Source organism: Monodon monoceros, unplaced genomic scaffold (genome assembly GCF_005190385.1).
Source record: "Monodon monoceros isolate NGI ecotype Baffin Bay Population unplaced genomic scaffold, NGI_Narwhal_1 Super_Scaffold_11, whole genome shotgun sequence".
Classification (NCBI taxonomy): domain Eukaryota; kingdom Metazoa; phylum Chordata; class Mammalia; order Artiodactyla; family Monodontidae; genus Monodon; species Monodon monoceros.
Window position 1 is genome coordinate 110,946,944 of NW_021703767.1, and position 22,136 is coordinate 110,969,079.

Genomic DNA, 22,136 nt, shown 5'->3' on the forward strand with positions numbered 1-22,136 from the left:
TCTTTGTTTTCAGGATAATTCATGTTAACTTCTACATTGGGGTTGTTTGATGATGGAAAATTTTATTTTAAAAATAATTAAATTGATGTCAGTAGCAATACATGGATAGTTATGTTTACATTTTGTATTATTTTGCTAGAGCTGCCATAATAAATACCATGGAGTGGGTGGCTTAAACAACAGAAATTTATTTTCTCACAGTTCTGGAGGCTAGAAGTCCAAGAGCAATGTCAGCTAGTTTGGTTTCTCTCGAGGTCTCTCGCTTTAACTTGCAGATAGCAAGTCTTCTCACTGTGTCCTCACATGACCTTTCCCCTATGCACACACACCCTTGGTATCTCTCTGTGTCCAAATTTCCTCTTTTTATAAGGACACCAGTTAGATTGGACTAGGGCTCACCCCAAAGGCCTCATTTTGACTTGATCACCTCTTAAAAAGGCCCTATCTCCAAATACAGTCACATTTGGGGGTACTGGGGGTTAGGACTTTGGGGGGAACACAACTTACCCTATAACATATTTCTTTGTTAGAAATGCTAACTCATTGATAGTAAGAAAATAGACACATTTTGCAGTGATGACTGTATGCCACTCATTGAAACACACACACACACACACACACACACACACACACACACTCCCATGAGTGTGCATGTGTTGGCCCCATAAGGTAAGCAGTACCATTTACTGATGAAGAAACTGAGGCTCAGAGAAGACAATTTGGCAAAAATCCCAGAGATAGTGTGGTGGGGCTAGGATTTAAACCCAGATCTTCATGACTTCGAGGCCTGTTCTTTTAACTCTATACTGTTGCCATCCCTAATAGAATGATTGTGAATATATTTAATAAAATAGTGCATGTAAAGTACACGGTACACTGCCTGACACATAATGACTCAACAAATGTCAGTTTACTTCCCCTAACACTACAGGCTTAAAGGACAATAGCATTTAAATCACCCCTTCGGGCTCTCCTAGCTTTTCTGGAATGCCAATTTGGAATATGCTTCTCTAAAAGATTGGCCATAATGGTTATTTCTCTTGACTGAGCGTCAAAGCTTGTTCACTATTTTGGTAGATGCCTCTGTGTACATATGAATTCATAAGAGCTAGATAATGAAAATGCTTTTAAATTTAAAAATAGTTTTCACAATTCTAATGCTTAGCAACTAGCATTAAAAAGGGAAAGAAAAGCATAATAACATTCCTTTTCCTTTAAAGACCATTCTGTTTATAAAACCATCTCTAGCTGTGAGTGCTTTAAATCAGCAGGAATTAGGGCAAAATATAATGAACTCCAAGTTTAACATCGCAGTAAATTAACTATTCAAGATCTCTACCATGAATAGTATCTACCAATTCATACAGGTAAAGGTCCATGGTAAAATGGAATATATATGGTGAAATGAAAATTAACTCTCCAAACTAAGAAAACTCCCATTTAGAAATGCTATCAAAGAGAATTCTAAACAGAATTTCTCCTTTTGTTATTTCACCTGTTACTGCTATAAATGCTCTCTCAAAATGTCTAATAATAATAATCAAGGCTTGGTTACAAGATCTGTGATCCCTTTAAAAATGCTCTAGCTTAGACAGTATAATATCACATATGTGTCTATTAGTTTCAGTTTTAACCCAAGGGGCAGTCAGTTGCTTTAATGGAGATTCAGAGATGGGCAGCAAGCAATTTATCAGAAAATGCCATTTTTCAGAAGTAACTAGTACAAGTGCTTCGGCTCGCTGCATCTCAACATCTGAGACTTGGCTAATTAGCGTACTAAATGTCAGACGTGGTTTTTATCTGGGAAATTTATGGTTTATTTATAGGCATGATCAATGTTAGAAATGGGCCATTATTGGTGGCATTAAAGGTACTCATAGATTGGTGAGGTATTTTAGAAACACCTCTACTTTTGTGTGAATCTGGTGAACCCTGAAACTTGGACCAGCAGGGAGGGGACTCGAGTCTGGACCCCCAGATGCTCTTGTGTTCATTCACTGGATCTGAGGCAAGATCTAAGGCAGACTATACAGGACAGAATCCTGCCTGTGGATTATTGTTTTTCCTAACTCGAGTAAACTTTCATGCAGAATACCTAAAGAACAGAGAGCACATCTTCAAGTTTCCAGATCAGGTTGTAAGAACTGTTTTTGAATCTGCTTGCTAATGTGTTTGTTAATTAAATGTCTATATGTATGGCAAAATTGGGTCTGAGATTTATTTTCATTATAAGATGGTAGCCAGTTTGTTGAGGAAGAGCCAAAACTTTCCCACCCAAGGTATTTCGGGGTCAGATAGGATTCAAGAGTTGTGGCTCGGTTCAATCAGAGCAGCATTTTACAGAATTCTTTTTCCTGAATTTTAATCTTTAATTTTCTGTGGGAATGTTAAGATGACTCATAGGAATAAAATATATTAAGCTTTTTAATCATGCAATTTAAAATAGACTCCCAATAATACTAAACATGAGATCATTTAAATGAGTATTTTCCTCATTTCTTAGTTTTCAATTAACATTCTTTTACATCTTTCTAGACCACAGGGGAAAAATGACGAAAAGTTGCCTTGAGAATTTAAATATTAAAAATTAAGAAAAGCTTTGTCCTCAAGGAGGACAAAGAATTCAGGGAGGAAAAAAAGCAGGAACCAGTGCTTTAAGCCTTAGTTAAATTTCATAAACCATTTTGTTCTGGGTTTGGCAGAACACAAAATGCTTTTGCCAAATTTTTCCCTCATTATTTAAAGCCACATGTTGTATGAAGGGGACTTAATGCATACGTCAGAAATATTTTTATAAATACATTTTACTAGTAGAGATTACTGAACTAAGGTAACCAAGCCTAACGTTAGCCCAGTATAGCACAAACCATGGGATTATTTTAATTAATCAGTCACTTTCCTAAGGTATGATGGAATGGAACTTACCTACAGAGGAAGTGGATTTTAGTTGAACCATGAGGAATTGAGGTTGAATACATTTAATCACCAGTGAGATTTATTAAACCTTGTAATATATGAAAGGCTTAGGAATGTACCACAGACTCACTAGACAAATAAAAATTAGGAGTTGAAAGGGGATTTTGGCAAGTTGCAACCTTACTTGACCTCAGTTTCTGCTTCTGTAAAATTTAAGAGTCCGTGTATGCTGTCGAATCCCAATCTATTCATATTAAGGACCCCCTTTATTATTCACTCACTCAACATGGGGCCTATACTTTGAAATTTTGCCAACCAAACTGAATCTGATGACTAATAAATCCTTTCTCAGATTTTTATTAATGAAACATATTAATCACTGTTTCTGATCGGTGTAAGATATCCAGGATTACTACACTGGGTGCATATACTGTTGGCCAAAGCCAAAGAAAATTTGATATTTTAGTTAAGCTGGGCAGGTTGACTGTGGTGAAATTTATTATTTCCATCAGACATTTTAAAATATAGGCAGTGCCGATTATACGAGGATAATTGGTTCCAGAAAAGGGCCGTTTTTAAAGTGAGTCCATGTAAAACAGGGGTCACTCTGCCTTGAAACTTGAAGCTTAAAATTATGAAAATAGGTTTATTTTATTTCAGTTATACTTGCAGTGAAGGGTATAATTGTATCTAAAGATATCATAGAATAATGAGAGCAACAAGAATGTGGTTTGTCTTATTTTGACACAAAATTTTTTCCAACAAGCTTTCACACCTCGCATTTAACTTTCTTGCAGCTTGCAAGAAGGGTCAGAGGGGAGGGGTAGATAGGGGAATGCAAAACAGTCCAGGCCCAAAGACCTCCTTCGTCTTTTGATATGTAAATCATTCTCTTTTTGCAGCCCCATCATCCTTGTGCCTCATCTTTAACTTCAGTTTGCAGTTGATTTATTTTTCATATATTTATTTATTTTTTATTGACATATAGTTGATTTGCAGTTGATTTTTGTGTTGTACTTGCATTAAATGGTTGAAAGATTACAAGTATCAAGTAATTATCAAAGAGAACAGAGATGGTGAAGCCAAAGGTAAGGCTAGATCTAGTGGTAGAAAGCAGGTCTAGAATCTAGGCTCCTGAGGGTTTTTTTTTTTTTGGACACTTAGGCATAGTATTTTGTAGTTGTAACTGTTTATGATTTTATAATCCAATTTGTGCCTTGTCTTTAAACTCTAAGATATTATTGATATAACTTGATTAAATAGAAATATTAAAAACAACTGTCTCTTCCTCAGGAAAACTCATGGATTTTAAAAGGATATCTTTAAAAAATATGCTATATTCTGTTAATTTTAATTAAATCTTTCCAGTCTGGAGATCACAATTAAGCTGAAACTTCAGACAGTGGCATTTCGGAACAGTGCAATTTGGTACAACTCAACCAAAGGAATTTCATTTTTTTTTTTTTTTTTTTTTTGGTACGCGGGCCTCTCACTGCTGTGGCCTCTCCCGTTGCGGAGCACAGGCTCAGGACGCGCAGGCTCAGCGGCCATGGCTCACGGGCCCAGCCGCTCCGCGGCATGTGGGATCTTCCCAGACCAGGGCACGAACCCGTGTCCCCTGCATCGGCAGGCAGACTCTCAACCACTGCGCCACCAGGGAAGCCCCCACGTACAGTTTTAAAAGTAATTTTATAAAGCTGCAAAAGGAGTTGTGTTTTTTAGTGGCATATTCTTCTGAAATGGGGGGGGGAATAAAGTGTCTGTTAAAGAAACATTATCAGATTTTTATTTTTAAAGGGAGTTGAAATTGACTACTTTCAAAGTATATAAGTCATAATTCTTAGCAGAATTTATTATATTTCCACGATGTGACATAGCAAATCACACAGAAAATACAAACATAGTTCACCTTCAGTCTGAAAATATTTCCTATAATTAACGGGACATTTTATTGTTTTATTGATGGATGTAAATATTATGTTAAAGGCTAGGAGAATGAGAGTACTGGAGGAAAAAAGAACTTTAGACTCACTTGAGGAACTGGGCTAGAATCCTGGAGAATCCTTCCCCCACTTCCAGGGGGAAGACTGGCATTTGCACTTGTGGGTTCTCAGAAGTGCACAGCTGATGGTCAGATAGTGACAGTTTGGGGGAGAAGCAGGGCTGTCAGCACCAAGAACATTCAGATTGTATACAGATGTTCTATGTGGGCTGGGACAGAGGGAAGCCTTGCCTGAACAAAGACAGAACCTTTGTAAAGGAATTATTTAGGAACAATTTGCCTAAAATAATGGAAAAAAAATAGAAAAGTGTCTCAGAATACTGAATGTATTAGTTATAAAGTATAGAAAACTATGTCTGAGATCTTTAGGTCATACTTCTTGAAATTCTGCTAAATGCAGTAAAGAAAATGTTGCTTTAGTCAGCTGACTGGAATGTAGCAGAATGCCTTGGGACTCTTACAGGTTAAAAACGACAATAGAAGATATGCTGTATTCCCAGCTTCACTGGATTCCAGCCTGTAATTCTGCTGATGGGCTTCCACGCCCTAGCTAGTGATATAATCACCTTGAGAAACAAGTACACTTGTTGCAATAGTGGTTTCCAGAGTCGACAGTATCCTTCTATCAGGTACTACATGCTACATGTCTAACTTGCTGTTGTCCTTAAACCTTGCTCTTTTCACAGAGGCTGAAAAGTCTACTACAGTAGTCCCCCCTTATCCACAGTTTCAATTTTCACAATTTCAGTTACCTACAGTAAAATGAGGTCCAAATATGTTAAATTAAAAATTCCAGAAATAAACTTCATAAGTTTTAAATTGCACGTCATTCTGAGTAGCGTGATGAAATCTCACCCTGTTCCACCATGTCCCCAGGATGTGAATCATCCCTTTGTCCATCTATCCTGTCAGTCAGTCACTTAGTAGCTATCTGGGTTATCAGATTGACTATCACAGTATCACAGTTTCACAGTACTTGTGTTCAAGTCACCCTTATTTTCCTCAATAATGGCCCCAAAGCACAAGAGTAGTGATGCTAGAAATTTGGATATGCCAAAAAGGAGCTGTAAAGTGCGTTTTTAAAGTGAAAATGTAAATGGTTTTCAACTTAATAAGAAAAAAAATCGTATACTGAGGTTGTTAAGACCTATGGTAAGAAGGAATCTTCTATGCATGAAATTGTGAAGAAAGAAAAAGAAATTTGTGCTAGTTTTGCTGTTGCACCTCAAACTGCAAAAGTTTTGGCCACAGTGCATGATAAGTGCTTAGTTAAGATAGAGAAGGCATTACATTTGTATAAGATATTTTGAGAGAGAGAGAATACATTCACATAACTTTTATTATAGGATCTTGTTATAATTGTTCTATTTTATTATTAGTTATTGTTGTTAATCTCTAACTGTGCCTAATTTATCACAGGTATGTATGTCTAGGAAAAGAACATAATATGTATAGGGTTCAATACTATCTGTAGTTTCAAGAATCCACTGGGAGTCTCATCCTCCGCAGATAAGCGGGGATTACTGTATTCAAGCTGAAGTGTGCGGAGGAAAAGGAGGAGGCTGAGAGACAGAAAGAGGGCAGTGAGAGCAAATGGAGGGTAGTGGCGATTGAATCAGAAATATAAACCTAAAAGGAACCAATGTCTGGAAGGAAATCCCAGGAAATTCCCGTTCAGTCTGGCTCGTCTCAGCTCAAAGCACCATTTGAATGATACTCTGTTTATATGGTTAAATTAGTAAAAGTCTCCAGGCCTCAAATGGTCGTCAATTCTATTATGATTTGTAAGTGTGAATGCCAACTTTAAATCATATGGCAGAATAATGTCTGTGCCATCCAGACTATGCGGAGGGCCATGAATATACCGACTGAGCCTCAAAAAACAGGGTAGCTTTCAGTCTTCTCTGTAGGTAGCCTTAGGGATCTGGTCTTTGCAATTTTATGACCACTGAAGAAATGGCTTCATTCATTGGACCAGCCTCTGAAGTACTGTCTCTCTTAGCTCCAGAGTGGTATGAAATTGGTGTGATTGTGGGGTGTGCACTCTAGCTAGGAGTGTGTGCCCTGCTCTGCTCGCATCCATGCTTGGGGATGATGGGAGGAAAACTTGCTTGCCTAGAGGTATATTTATGTGTTTCTTGGTTTTGGATACAACTGTAGGTAAAGAGCCTTATATAGATCTATAATTTTGTTGACTCCTGGCCATGAATAAAAAAGAAACTTAGTGGCTAGCATAGACGAGAAAACTGAAGCCAAGCAGCTATTTCCTGACAGACTTCAGAAGGAAAAGCAAAGACTTCTGACCATAGTGGTTTCCGAGGCTAGGCATGTCCAGGACTTTGGAGTTTGGAGGGCCTGTAGGGATTTGACTTTAGCTCTCCACTAACCTTGCTTTTGGTTCAGAACATGTATATAACCAGTTTTCAATATTCTCATCCTTGGAGACAGGAATGGGGCTATTCCTCCCCAACCTAAGAGACTGAGAGTTAAGGGAGGAAATCAAAGTGCTCTTATCCAAGGAAGAGAGTACGGGTGCTAAGGAAATACAGCAGGGCACTACAGTTGTTAGTTGATTTCCTCCAATGCAGTTTTGGATTTAAAAGCTTTAAAAATTACACTTTTACTCTTGTATGCTTAAACTTCTCAAAATCCTTTCCCATAGATTCCCTAATTTTGACCTCACTATTAGCACTCTACTTGAAGAGACTATACTGAGCACAGATGCTGTGGCCAATTATTAAACCTTGTTAAGCTGTCTGACCCTTGGGGAATTACTCAGCCTACATATACCACAGTTTTCTCATATGCAAAACAAGGATTATATTAGCAACCTCTTCACAGGCTGGTTGAGAGGGCTATATAAATTAATACATGTAAAACATATAATGGTACCTGGCTCATACTACACTATCAACAAGTGTTAGCTATTATGAGGAAACTGGGGCTCTGAGAGGTGAAATGATTTAGAGAGGCTAAATTCTACCCCAATCTCAAGGTTACAAGACTAGTAACCAGTGTCAGGACTTGCATGCTGGTTTAATTATATCAACTCTAGTACAGCTGCTCAACAATAGAACACAGCTGAATACTTAAATACAGAAAGAGAGAGAGAGAGGCCCATTGAATCAAAATCATAATGTATCTCATTGTGTTATATTTATATATATACACACACATATATATGGTATGAATATTTTTCTATATGATCATGAACTTTTGGGGGACAGGAACTCTGTCATTCTTTTTTCATTTTATTGGAACCAGGTACATAAAATGCCCACCCATGTGTATAAATATTATGGAATGAAAGAACAGAAGGACAAGTGAACGAATGAATGAGTGAATGAACATGCATGGTTAGCTATTAAAGAAATACTCTAGGTCTCATACGTTAAAGCAAGTAGTTTGGAGAGACTCGTGTAATAAGAAACCCCAAACCACGTCACCATGATACTAGTAGAAAAGCACTTGATGCACAGGACGTCTACCATCAACACAGCCTCCAGTGGTGTTCTAAGAGCACTTCGTCTTAGAAAATGATGTTGACGGGGACTAAAATGATCAGCTGTCGTATAACATTGGAAATCAGTGTTTCTACAGCACAGTGCTCTCCACCACATAGTTTTAAAGGGCCAGATTTCCTTTCCACTGTTAAGATTTTCCTTTTTAACTGCAATCTTCGTTGATGATGAGAAGATTCGGTGACGAAGAGCTGTGAAGCCTATACTTTAGCAATCATCTCACTTTTGCATCCAGTTTTTTGACTCCCTGATCACTCAGATCTCTATTGCTGTCCATTAACATACAATAAAGGCTTCCCACCCACCAAATAAAGCTATTTCCTGTCATTCCATGGCTGGCTACTTGGTGGGCTAATCACTAGCAGCACATACAGACTGGACCTCTGTGTAAATGAACAGTCTAAAAATACAAGTCTGTATGCACCCTATGGAATTCCCTAAGCCATCCATCCTCTTAACTCCATTTTTGTTGACATTATACCCTATCCCAAGGGGCATTTCAATACAAAGAGATAGTATTGAGCCCTGTAGCATCCCATTTATGTATGTTACTTTACTAAGATTTGTAGATCTGCTTGATTTCTTCTAATTTGGGGTTTCCAAATTAATTTAATTAGTTCTCCCCATAAAACCATGAAAACTAAATTTCTGCAGCAATCTGCTTCAGAGATGCACAGTACATTTCCCCCTCCCTGATCTTCTCCTGCCCCAACTCCTCCACAGCTTAATTTCTGCCCTCCTCTTCAGCACTTACCGCTTGAAAAAGTTAGATTTTAAAATATCAGGATCTTCGTTTTCACTCATATTTAAATAGCTTAGTCTATAGGATACATTTGCAAGATTCATAGTAATGAATATATAAGTGAACTTTTTAATGCTAAACTTTAAAAGTTGGTTCAAAATGTGCTGCCAACAGCTGGAGTACCAGCTACTAATTACAGGTACAACTCTATATGAAGCTACTGATGACCTTAGGATATCCTCTCCTTTATAGTAATTCCATAATTTCATCTGCTTTTCCCATTGCTAACTATCATTTAGAAGGCTGCGTGAATTAGTCTGACGGTAAGAACTCAGAGTAAGTATTAAGAGACATAATTTTAATGTCTGCTTTTATTGTTGATTCATGTTTTGGCTTAAGGCAACCAAGCCATCCCTATTCATAAGGAGAGGGTGGACACCTACAAAGTGTAATTTTGGGGGGGTATTAGTACTATTTTCATACAAATGCCATAGTGTGTGATGTTCTATTATCGAAGGTCAATTCATTTGTGTTTAAGGCTTTCTTTCTCTTTTAAAAAGCAAAGGACCATGCTGTATTAAGATCCTAATAATATGCTATGATTTAATATTCAGTTTACTATATTACTGGGCTTTTAGCCTTATGATAGCAATGTGTTTATATATGTGTGTGTATGGAGGCTACGGTTAGGCACATGAGTAAGTCAGGGGAAGGTGAGAGGACAAACATACAGAAAGGGTTGTTTCGGGACACTGAAGACAAATTGTCTTTTTCAGTTTCTTAAAACTATAAAACAGGAGAAAATCCCTGAATCTATACAATTATTTGAAGATTTGTCAGCTAACGGTTGATAATGTGCCTAAGCAAAAACTTGAGACAAATAAAAGGTATCAGTCACCTAACGGACAATTTCTGACACCCTCAGTGACATGCTACCCTTAACCTTTAATACCTGATAGTGAATAGAGCTGTTAGGAAACACACACACACACATACACACATCACCAATGCTGTTACATAATACCTTTCATATTGAGCAACGTAAGCTACCAGGTAATCATGGCAGTTAAAATAACACTTTTTTAAAAAACTGACGTTGTTTCTCCTCTCTAGATTTATATTTTTGATAAAATGCTATTCTATTTTTCAGTCCTTCCTTTATGATGTAGAAGGTAATCACAGGTTGCAATTTTAAATCCCTTTAGTTTTCTTTCCTCTGAATAATCCTATTTGACAGGCTCCCTTCCGCCCCTTTTCTTGTCATTAAGAACAGCTTCAGTTTGGTCTGAGTAAAAAGAAGATTGATTATATAGCTCTAGGAACACTACTACCATGTTCTGAGAGGTAAAGAAGGGAATTTCAAAAATGAATCTGTCTTTATCAGGAAGAAATAGACTTAACACCTCTGAGCTATAATAGTCACTTATATTAGTGGAATATTACATTTTGTGACTTCATTTATAGTTTAAAATACAGAAAGATATTGATCAAATCTTTTGGTCAGGATGTTAGAAGTATTCCCAGAATTCTATTTTGCCTCATCTTTTGGGAAGCTAATAGAACAGTAAATATCATCTTGAAAAGTTGCCATTTTTAATGAAGCATTTACTTTGCAATTGATAAATATTTTAAAAGTTAACACAATTTATGGTGTGTTCATTCTCAATAGATATCAAAGAAGCCCATTTCTCCTTTGGAAAGATATATATTTTTCCATTTCAAAAGGAATGGAAAAAAATAATTTTGATATGAATTAGCTGATAAGGGCACGTATTTTAACCATTTCCTCCAAAAAGCTCCAATCAAGTGAATCCAGCATTTCAAGGAGTTAAGAGGTGGTATGTATTACTCCTGGTGAAAAAAAGCTATCATGGGCATCTAAACGTTAAGTAGCTTGCCAAGTTCACTAAGTCAAGCAGTGGGACTGAGGATAAAACTACAGGTTTCCTGCCTTCCAGATGGTAGTAGAGTGGAATGAGACCTATACATCAGATGTTTCTAAACAGAAGGAGGGTAGAGATAATCCTTCAAGAGCAAGGTCCCCCAGCACCCCCTTTTCACAGGGCAGCTGAATGTTGTAGGCTTGTCTGGGTCCAAGAATGACAAGGAGATTTCTGAATTAAACAATAAGACTACTTGTTGGAAAATGGCCTGTGGTTTACTTCTTGGATAGGCGTTGCCCAGAGCAGCTTCCACTGCCTCTGCAGTGCTGTCTGCAAAGCTTAGGGGCTGAGCAACAGGTGGAGAAACAAGAGACCTTTTTGCTGCCCTCCCTCTTCCTTGCAGATTGAATACTAATACACTGTAACTTCTCACCAACCTCCTTTCCTTTTAGGGTAGTGGTGATCTAGGATGCAACAGAGTTTATCACAAACGCACAGAAAGAATCAATGCCCCCTAGGCAGCCCTGGAGGGGTGGGGAAGGAAGTGGGCTGTATTTCCAGCACAGTGATCCTCAGGCAGGTACAGCCCTCCAGGCCCTGTACACTCAGTGAGTCAGGGGCAGTCACTAGGTCACTATCTCACCGAAACTTGTGGTAATAGACCACCTGGGGTAAGTAGTTGTTCTGTGAGAGAAAGAATACAGGACAATGAGGAGGGAAGAAATGTGCTGAAAGGGACAAACAACTGAAGCTTGGTTCTTGTGGAGATAATCCCATTTCCCCACCTTAGAAACTGCATATCTAAATAGAAATGCAATGACTAGATTCCATTTGATCACATCTGGTTTGTAGACATTGCATCGGTAATTTAGGAGATATGAGGTATCTTTCTAAGGTTTGCTGCAAAATACAATTCTGCTTATGCTTTCATTCAGCGGCTTCTTGTTACCCATGTTGTAACACACTGTCTATAGGAAGAAGCCACCTGGAGGAAGTTTAAAGCCTTTAACAGTCCATCCCCCTCCCTCTTTAGGTATTTCTCTAATCACCTCTCTGCCACCCCTGGCCCTCACCTCCTGCACACTCAAACACACTCTCCACTCCAAATTATCTGCAGTTTCCCAAACCCACCAGCCCCCCTTACTTACTACACCTCTTTCTTTCTGAGGTTATCTTCCCTAGTCTCTCCTTATCTGCCTGCAAATATCAACAAGTTTATCTTTCAAAATGCACCTCAAGCTTCACCTCCTGTGTAAAGCCTGAACTGCCCTCCCCCACCCCGATAAAACTGACCATTCTACTTTTACACCCCCATATAGCTCACTTGATTATACCTATTTGTTTACAAGTCTATCTTCCCTGGCTAGGTTGTGAGCATCCCTGGAGTGGAATCTGTATCTTATCTTGCAGTCTCCTGAAGCAAACGCAGTGTCCCAGCATTTAAATATGTTTGTTGAATGAATAATGATCAGTGTTCTCTGCTCTGTTCTATCTATCCCCTTGGATAGAACAACCCACAGTTGCAGTTTTTTAAGCAGTGAGGAATTTGGGCAAACAGGGTGGAAGGATTCTGGAAAATCAAAGTCCAACTCTAGTTTTCAGACAAGATTGTTCACAGTGGAACAAATTCTCCCTCTGAGAAAATTCAGTGAAAAATTCTCTCTACTGATTATGATGAACTACATTTAAATCAAGTCCTAGCTGTGCCAAATAATGTTTGGAAGGAATTCATTCTCTTTTTTTGACTATTTCCATCCCCGGAGAAGTATAATCCAGGGAATTTTTGAAACAATACTGATGCCTGGGTCATGCCTTGGATATTCTAGTAAAATGGGCCTAGGGTAGGGCCTGGCTTTGGGATTTTTAAGCTCACCAGGTGATTCTAACGTGCAACCAGGATTCAGGCCCACTGCTTTAAGAGAATTTATCCAGGACTGGGTTTTACATAGCCTCTGAATGTTGATAAGCTACCAACTTTGCAGGTCCAATTTAAACTGAGCAGGCATCCCCAGTCTAACATGTTCAAAAGCAACCACGCCCCAAATACCAAAATTAAGTAGCAACTCCATCCTCCCAGCGGCTCACAACAAAATCCTTGCAGCTGAGGATATGAGTAAACTGAATGGTGGGGGAAGAAGCCAGGTAAAGTGGTTTTAAGAAGAAGGTAGTGAGAGGGAAATAAAGATTTTGACTGTAAAAGGAGAAGAAACTCAGGGAGCTAGTTATAAGTGGAATTAAAATTAAGGAACCTATTTATAATTTGTTTTATAAATTTGAAGAAAGATTGGCCTCATTTAAAAGGTGATGGGAAAACCCAGTAAAGAAGTACATTGAGCGAATTGCCTACTTTCTCTGAGTCGCTTGGTTAGCCTATGTTTATTAAGAGTGCACAGGTGATACGGCTGATGAAACAACATAGAAGAATTGGAGAGATAGTTAGAAGGTGCACTTGCAGAATTTGTAGTTGGATGTGGGGTGAAGTAAAGGGACGAGTCAAGAATGACATCCAGGGATTTGCTGGCTCAAGGGTGGCTGGTGGTGCCCTTCACTGAGCTAGAGAACAGAGAAGAAGGAGATTTCAGAGAGAAAAGGAAAAATACTTTTTTTTTTTTAAACTGGATGCTTTATTTAACATTATAATTTGGGTTGGGCATATCCCTCACCTTTAAGGAACAAAACAAAACATAAGCCTCAGATAAGGTCCAGGCACGAGTTATTCTTCCAATGATTCTGAAGTCAAACTGTAAAATTCAATTATTACTGCCTCTGATTTCCCATGAGGATTAAATAAAACCACACAAATGAGAGTGTCTAGCACAGTGCCTGAAGTAAACAGATGCTCAATAACATGAACTGCTCTTTCCTTGGCTTGAAGCCATGTGATTAATGAAGAAATAATAGGCTTAGGAATTAGATAGGTTTAAATTCTCACTATACCATTTGCTAGCTGTGTGACTTAAGGCAAATTATTTAACTCCATCTGTAAAATGGAACTAACAATACCCACCTTATAGGGTTAATGTGAAAAGTCATTAAAGAATAATGCATACAAAGTCATTCAACCCAAAAAAGACTTAATATCCAACCCTCCTCCTTCAAGATAGCCTATTCATAACTCTACCAAAAGTATAGATTCATAGGTCGATGAATTTAAACATATCCATCAGAATCCCTAACTTGTGGTAAGAATTACACCAGTGCAGTACCTTGACACAGTACCTGGCATGGAGTGGACCCTACATAAATGTTTATTGAACTCAGGTGAATTACTATGTCCAATGTCACTTGGCTAACTGTGGCAGCATGGGCTAGCCTGGGATGGGACTAGGTCTTTCCGCTACTCAAACAAAGGCTCTTTCCATTATCCTGTGTACTCCCCCAAGGTTAAGTCATCTACTTGCTGATAAAATTATATGCTTATTTAGAGCAGTACAAATTAATTTAAGGGTCATAATAAGGTGTTACCATAATTTGAGTTTTTCAGGTTTCTATGGCTAAGGAAGTCATTACTCTGTTAAAATACTTTTACATAAAATAAATTTTACAAGGAACACAAGCTTTTTAACACAGCTTAAATTCAGTTTCCTTCCTTTTGTTTTGCCTAACTACCACAGGAAAGTCATCTATGTTTATGATTTCCTAAATGTAAACTGTGTAGAAATGCTTTTAGAATAATAATAACTTCAGAATGGTATAACCAATTCAATGGTAAGCAGCAGACTCTAGTGGAATAAAGAGTTGGGGGAAGTGGGAAAGCCGGTCCATTCTTGTGAAACTCAAGGTTGAATACACATGAAGTAAAATACTATGCACTGAACATACAAATGCAAGTACAACTGTATGTGGTGAGGTGAACTGTACATGAAGCAACTATTAAGACGAGTCCACTCACGACCTCTGGACGACAAGTAGAAAACAGGTTTTCAAATGTCTGAAAACCGCAACTTCAGTGTTTTTGCAATCCCTGCTTTTAGTATTTGTCACGTGAAGCAAACAGGCGTAACCCAACAGCACTATTAGGGCCACACAACCATTCCACACACAGGCTGGTCTCATAAACATCATCAAGGAAAAGCAGGCAAACCAGCAGAGAAGGCCTTCACCTACTTTCCTCCAGATTGCAAACGCTGTACGGAGACAGCGGCGCACAAGTAACCATCCCGAATAAATAAAGGAATACCTAGGCATTCTGACATCCCCAAATGTCCTCCATAACATTTACGGAGTATCATCCCATGAAATACGGTTAGTGTGCACAGAACCCCGCGTCCCCTCCTACAAGGGGCAGCAGTGGTCACCTTCCATGGATGGACCCCTTTAAGCCAGCTTCACGGACCCCCCCCACAAACCAGTGACTCGATTGACCGCCACAATGTAGACTCCATTACCTCTGTTAACGTTTCTAGAACACGTGATTTGGGGGTGCACACTTGCTAGAAACAGATCAAACAACACTTTCACACATTTCTGAGTCCTGCCATCCTTGGATCCAAACTATTCCAAGGGAGGGGCCGAATATCACCAATCCTGGATGACACCCGTTCAAATCGCCCTCAAGAGGGGAGTGAGTCCCCCCTTAGCTGGTCGCCAGCAGCTCTTACCTTTCTGTCACGGGGGACCTGAGCGAGGGACCCAGGGATCTGGTACAGGTCCAAGCTGAGGTGCTCCAGGCTCAGCCTCTCCTGCAGGAAGTGGCCCGGGTACCACTGTAGCAGGGACCGACAGGGTCTTCTTGATGGACCCTTGAAAACGTCCAAGGCATGATGGGGGCTGGCAACTGGGTCGGCGGGGCCTTTGGCCGGGGATCCCAGCTCTGGCTCCAGGCCATGGCGGGGCCCAAGCCCGGGGAGGCCCCTCCATGCCCGCTCGGCGCGGCGCCAGCGCCGGCTGTCTCCCAGGGCAACCCCGCCGCCTACATCGCGCTGATCGCACTAGGGCTGGCGGGAACCAGCCGCGGAGGAGTCCCCCTTGCCCCAAGCCCAGGGGCTTCTGAGGGGTTCGTAGCCCGCACAGAGAGCGTGTGAGAGAGCCTGAGGGGAAGCCGCAGGGCCCCAGGCCCGGCCTGAAGTGGAGAAACTGTGTTTTCCATACGGTATATTCTAGGTAGTATTTCTTTTCCTTTTTTTCCACTAGCAAAGGCAAGTTTACTCAGAAACAGCCAAAGAAATCGCCAACCTACGTTTCTGAACTATGGCTGATCCTAGTCAAATCCAGAACTTGCTTTTATAGGGAAAAGGAGGTAGCTGGGCAGGGCTATAATAACAAAAGAATTCATTGGTGGAAGCTGGGAGTCTAAAGTATGGAGGCTTCTCATTGGTTGGACTACAACTAGGCAGTGTTTCTTATTCAACATCACAAATCTATATTCGGAAGCTCTGAATCCCTGCTACACTGAATCTCTGCTAGGGATATGAGTAATGAATAAATCCAAGTTCCTGTTTTCAAGAAGCTTGCAAACTTTTCATGAGGACAGGAAAAGAGCCACAATAAAAGAAGGTAAGTGCCAGAAGAATTATGCAAAAATCTAAAAGCATTCAAAGAAGAGGGAGATTGTTTTTTACGTGTGAGAGGTTGCTGGAGATAAGATTCAGCAAAGACTTCAAGGAGGGGGTGATGTTTGAGATTCATCCTGAAGAACTAACATTTCTATAGGCAGTAGGATTGGGGAGAACATTCCAGGTGGAAAAACTCCGCGACCACAGCACAGAACTGTGATAGGGCTAGGAACGACTGCAAACTAGCACCAGAGGCTATTGTTAATTTAGGCTACGTATGGCCTAGTGGTCAGAAACAAATCTAGACCGTCAGGCTGGACTTTGGAGTAAAGCAGGCCTGAGCTGGGACACTGGTGCCACCACTGGATAAATACCCAACCTAGGGAAAGTTATTTAACCTCCCTCAGCCTCGGTTTTCTCCCTTCTAAAATTAACCTAATCATATATTTACCAGGATCGTTTTGAGATGTCTGTTCTATAATAGGTGTTTAATAAATGATAGGTATTATTACTTTGCAGAGGCCTTGAATACCAGGGTGAAGAGTTTATGTTTTCTTAGCCAGCTTATGGAAGCGTTTGGACAAAGTAACTACAGCTGGAATAATCTGCCCCCAATTTATACGCTTGAGGGAAGCAGGGAAGAGAAAAGACTGGAAGACAAGTTAGGAGACTACTTGGTAGTCAGCTAGTAGATCAATAAGTAATCCTCAGGGTGATGCTACTTCATAGTCAATCCATAATATCAAAGTTTTATTTTTGAGTTTTCAAAATATACAGATATTTTGTTTTCTTCCCTTCCCCTCCTGCTGTTTTGCCATTGGATTGTTCTGCCAGCAGGCAAAAAGACAAATCAGTGAAACTTCAATCAGCCAGTGTCGCCATAAACAAAAGAGGAACTTAAATATCTGTGGTTACTGTGTGAATATAAGCATCTTTGAAAGATTTGGTTGGAGCAGGCTGAAATTAACCACTTGAATTTAACATTTTATGTAGAATATATATGCCAATAATTCTTAACCTCCCTTTGTTCCACCGATACAGCTGAGTCACTATAGCGTGGGAAGAACCTCTATACTATAAATAATCTTCTGTCAGTTAATTTAAAACGGCAGTAGGGCAGGACTTATTCAAAGTCAGTGGTCATGTACCACTGACCAACCACATAGAACCTTGGACAAGTCATTTAATAATCCTGAACTGCAGATCACATATCTGTAATTTGGGGGAGGTAATTTATTTTTTGCCTCATTCTTAAGGTTGTTGTGAGGATTGAGTGAGGTAATTGATATAAAAATGCTTATGTTTTATAAGCCACAAATGCAAAAGATTATCTGGACAAAACCTCCATCCACATAAATAAGGCACAATCATTATGAACTGTATAAGAAGTTTTCCCACTTTTTTTCTTCCTTGCTCTCTGAAGATCTGCTTGATTTGTCTTTTTTTTTTTTTTTTCCAGTTGGCGAGCACTTTACTTTCATATGTTGACCACAGTTAACCTCTCATTTTGGGTGAGATTTCCAAAGTATGATTTCCAACTAAGTAGCCATTTTGTCATTTTGAAATTGTGTTGTTTGACCTTCCCTGTGTTTTGGGATAAGTATAGGAGGGTTTGGCTTCAGACTTAAATTATTTCACTAAGGGCACTTTTGGAGGAGGAAAAGTTATTTTTCACTCACTTAATAAAACTTCTTGTACAGCAAACTCTGTCTCATTAAGGGCTGTGCCGGAGACTTAAGAGATTATTTAAGAGACTGAGTCAGCATCTTTATCTTGTGATGTATTGAAAGATGTGTTAGTTCCCCAAGGGAAGAAGAAGGGAAATTGAAAATAAAATCCTTTTTCCCCCTTTTTGGTTAATTTTCAACAAAATGAAGCAGTTACTTCTGAAATATAGACACACAGATGAGAAAATGTGTGTAATTACTTAATAAGAAAGGGACTTGCATAATTAAACTGAAATTCAATGCATTTGAAGGAAAGGGAAAGCATCCCAGCTAAGTTTCTGGCAGATAATGATGAAGAAAAGAAACTGAAAACATTTGAGGCTCTGAAGTCACACTTCTGTTGATACATATGGTGTTAATGGATTTTGAGCTCCTGGGCCTCCTGGTAAGCAGATGGTTTTATACTTGTGCTTAAACTAGAGGTTAGATGGCTTGGTGGAAAAAAGCAGTGACCTTTCATCTCAAGTTTAGTTCTGGACCTAATGATTTGTGTATTCAAACTTTTCAAACACATATTGTCACGCTTAACACCCTGTAAGATGCTCGAACATTGACTGGGCCTGGTAAATAAATCATAGTTGATCTTCAGAGAGATTCTTTTTTTTTCCCCTGGCTGAAGCCAAGTTTTATAACAGTTACCTATCTTCTTCTGGGCAAAAAGTTAAATCAGGGAGTCAGTATCTCTCATTGGATTGTCTGTTCAAGTATACAAAGTAAAACAACTAAAAATATACACTAGTTTCTGTTAGGTTAACTAGAAAGGAATATTCCTGAAAATAATTATGCTGCTGTGGAACTACAGTAATAAGCTCCCTGCCCCCCAGACCCACATTTAATTAGAAAAATACTGGTCCCATTCCAAAGCCTAACTAATTTAATTTAAAACTGTATGTTTTATATAGTAATTGCCTATTTTTTAAGTTAACTAACCATTGTACCATCAGCTTAGACATTTTATGAGTGGAGACAGCACTTCTAATTGATAAGCATGGCATGCTTATAAATGAAGTTAACAGTGACGCTTTGGGAAACAAATGTTGCCATTTGACTGCTTCCCAAAAGTAGCTTGTTTAGCAGAGATCCAAGAAAGTTGCAGATCTCTGCATTCAGGATTCATGACTGGAAACTGAAATGTACTTTAAAGTCAAGAAGGTGGATTGCTGCTTTTCCTTTTGGTCAGACAGAGGTGCTAGGAGCAAACTGAGGTGGGGTGTGGGACATGGGCTAGAGCCTGGAAAATCACATCAATAAACACCTTCTCACCTGGGCTCCCTGGGTCCCAGGATGCCAAGACTCTTTCAACACCAAACACAGTAGTTGCCAGATAATTCCACAAGAAGAAGGAACTTTCACCTTCTTTATAGTTTGGTGATTACAAAGCACTTTGAAGAAAATATATGTGAGTATATAACACACTAATTGAGTGAGTGATGTTATTTGGATCAAGAAATGATTGGATGGAAAACTGTCTATGATATATTAAGAGGGAAAAGCAGGTTACAAAACAGCGTGTACAGTACAATTCATTTTTTGTGAAAAATAATTCTATAAATGTGCAACAGAAAGACTGCAGTGAGACATAGCAAACAAACAAGCAATGGGGTAGAGGGAATACAGATGATTTTCGTTTTCTTCTACTTATCTATATTTTCATACATTAATGTTATTTTCAGAATAAGAAAAACGTTCTTTAAAAAGACTTTAGGGGGCTTCCCTGGTAGCGCAGTGGTTGAGAGTCTGCCTGCAGATGCAGGGGACGTGGGTTCGTGCCCCGGTCCGGGAGGATCCCGCGTGCCGCGGGGCGGCTGGGCCCGTGAGCCATGGCTGCTGGGCCTGCACGTCCGGAGCCTGTGCTCCGCAACGGGAGAGGCTGCAGCAGTGAGAGGCCCGTGTACCGCAAAAAAAAAAAAAAAAAAGACTTTAGGGAAGGAAACATTCAAGTTATGAAAACATGGGGCAGTAATTATTACTTAAGACTAGTAAATCTCTATATTTAAGGGAATAGAAAGAGATTAAAATACAGACATAAAGAACACAGTATTTATATTTCCTTTCACACTCTGGAACAATACATTTTTGAGCAGTGAGATATTTAGCTAGGTCAGGCTGTACACATTCGAGGAATCCTATATCATGATGTCTGTTAGCATTTAAGAAGCGTTAGTAACTCCAGAGTAATACACAAAACAAAAAGTCCGGTGCATACAAATACCATATTATATAAAGGTAACTTAACTTTAAAAAGAAAAGCTGGTCCTTGTCTCTCTGAAATAATTCAAGATTTGAATTGAGAAATATTGCTATTAATAGCGCTAAAACACCGAGACCAGAAGCCATCAGAACTTTAAGGATTAAAGAAAATTGTAACATGAACTGATGGAGAAGATATTGGAAAACAGGCTCTCTCCCATGCTACTGGTGGAAATATATTTTCACTACTCTAAAGGACAAGCTGGTAATAGTCATCAAAAGTCTTAACATCATGGATATCTTTACAACCAGCATTTCCATTTCTAGGAACTTATCCTACAGACTGTATAAGAATGTGAACAAATCAATAAGGATGCTCATAGCAACATTGTTTATGACAGTGAGAAATTCACAATGTCTTAAATGTCCCATAGAAGAGCTTTCATGCTGAAGTCAATCATAGTAATCCATTAAATAGTATACTGTGCAGCCAGTAAGAAGGGTTTGTGTGTGAATGTATCTAATAAACACAAGGGTGAACAAAGGAAGCCTGACACAAAAGAGTATATACTATATGTCATTTATATCTAGTTAAAAAGAGGCAAAAATCACTAATGGTTAACTTTGGGGATGCCTCATGACTGGAGATGGGCACAGAGCACGGAGTGCTTCTGGAGTTCTGTCAGTGTTCTTTTCTTGGTCTCAGACTGATACATGGGTGTGTTCACTTTGTGAATGTTCATCAAACTGTACACTGATGTTTGTTTACTTTTCTGCATGTCTGCTGTACTTCAATAACATTTATCAGAAGAAAGGTCATAAGAAGTATTCATAACATAGAAAGAATTTCAGCATATATTTTTAATATAAAAGTATTAAAAATCCTTTTCCATCTTAAAGGATCTTATAGAAAAATAAATGGATGGATGTTCACAAAGTGGCATTGGTAGACATCTCTGGGTAATAGGATGATAGGTTATTTTTATTTGTAATATTTTTATTTTAAGTATTTTCTAAAATTGTCACAGTTTTATAAGAAGAAAAAGTCAAAATAATATCATTATAAAAATGAGAATGGTATATGTAAGTTTGTTAAAACAGAGAAAAGAGTTAATAAGAATGTGCTAATAGTAAGAAAAAAAGTTCACCAAGATCAGTTAGGATTAAATAACCTGGCATTTTACAAAGCTTTGATTCAAAAATAGAACACTTTTTATTCTAATAGTACATAATATGTGGCTTTAAAATGAACGAAGGTTGTTAAAATTCCAAAACAAGTGTGTAATAACAGACTCTGCCCCACTAGTTTGCTAGGTGATGCAAGCAGTCTAGACCTCAGTTGTCCTGCCTGTAGAATGGGTTTAATAATACCTTGCCTGCATCCTCCCAGAGGTATTTTGAGAATAAGTGATATAAAAATATAGGAGTAGGTTTTAACTTTTCAGAGATGTTGATTCTAGGTATTATTACAAGGGCAGTTTATGAAAATTATGAAATTTGATGCCACTTGAAAATTTTGTGAAACTGTACCCTTAAGAAGCACCTATACATTAAGAAGAGTTGGGAAAAAAAAAAAAAAGAGTTGGGATAACACTTTTCATTTTTTCAGACTTTTATACAAGAACATTTTTACAAAGAAAAATTGAGCAGAAAATAACTT

General features: G+C 38.8%; 1 long non-coding RNA gene across 1 annotated transcript in view; it reads left to right on the top strand.

Moving 5' to 3' along the window:
- The first annotated feature begins 16,443 nt into the window (after positions 1 to 16,443).
- The window catches only part of LOC114890171, a 234,915-nt gene continuing 229,222 nt past the window's right edge, over positions 16,444 to 22,136 (top strand). The window contains exon 1 of the long non-coding RNA XR_003792260.1: positions 16,444 to 16,560. This is a non-coding gene — a long non-coding RNA (uncharacterized LOC114890171). The remainder of the gene's footprint in view (positions 16,561 to 22,136) is intronic.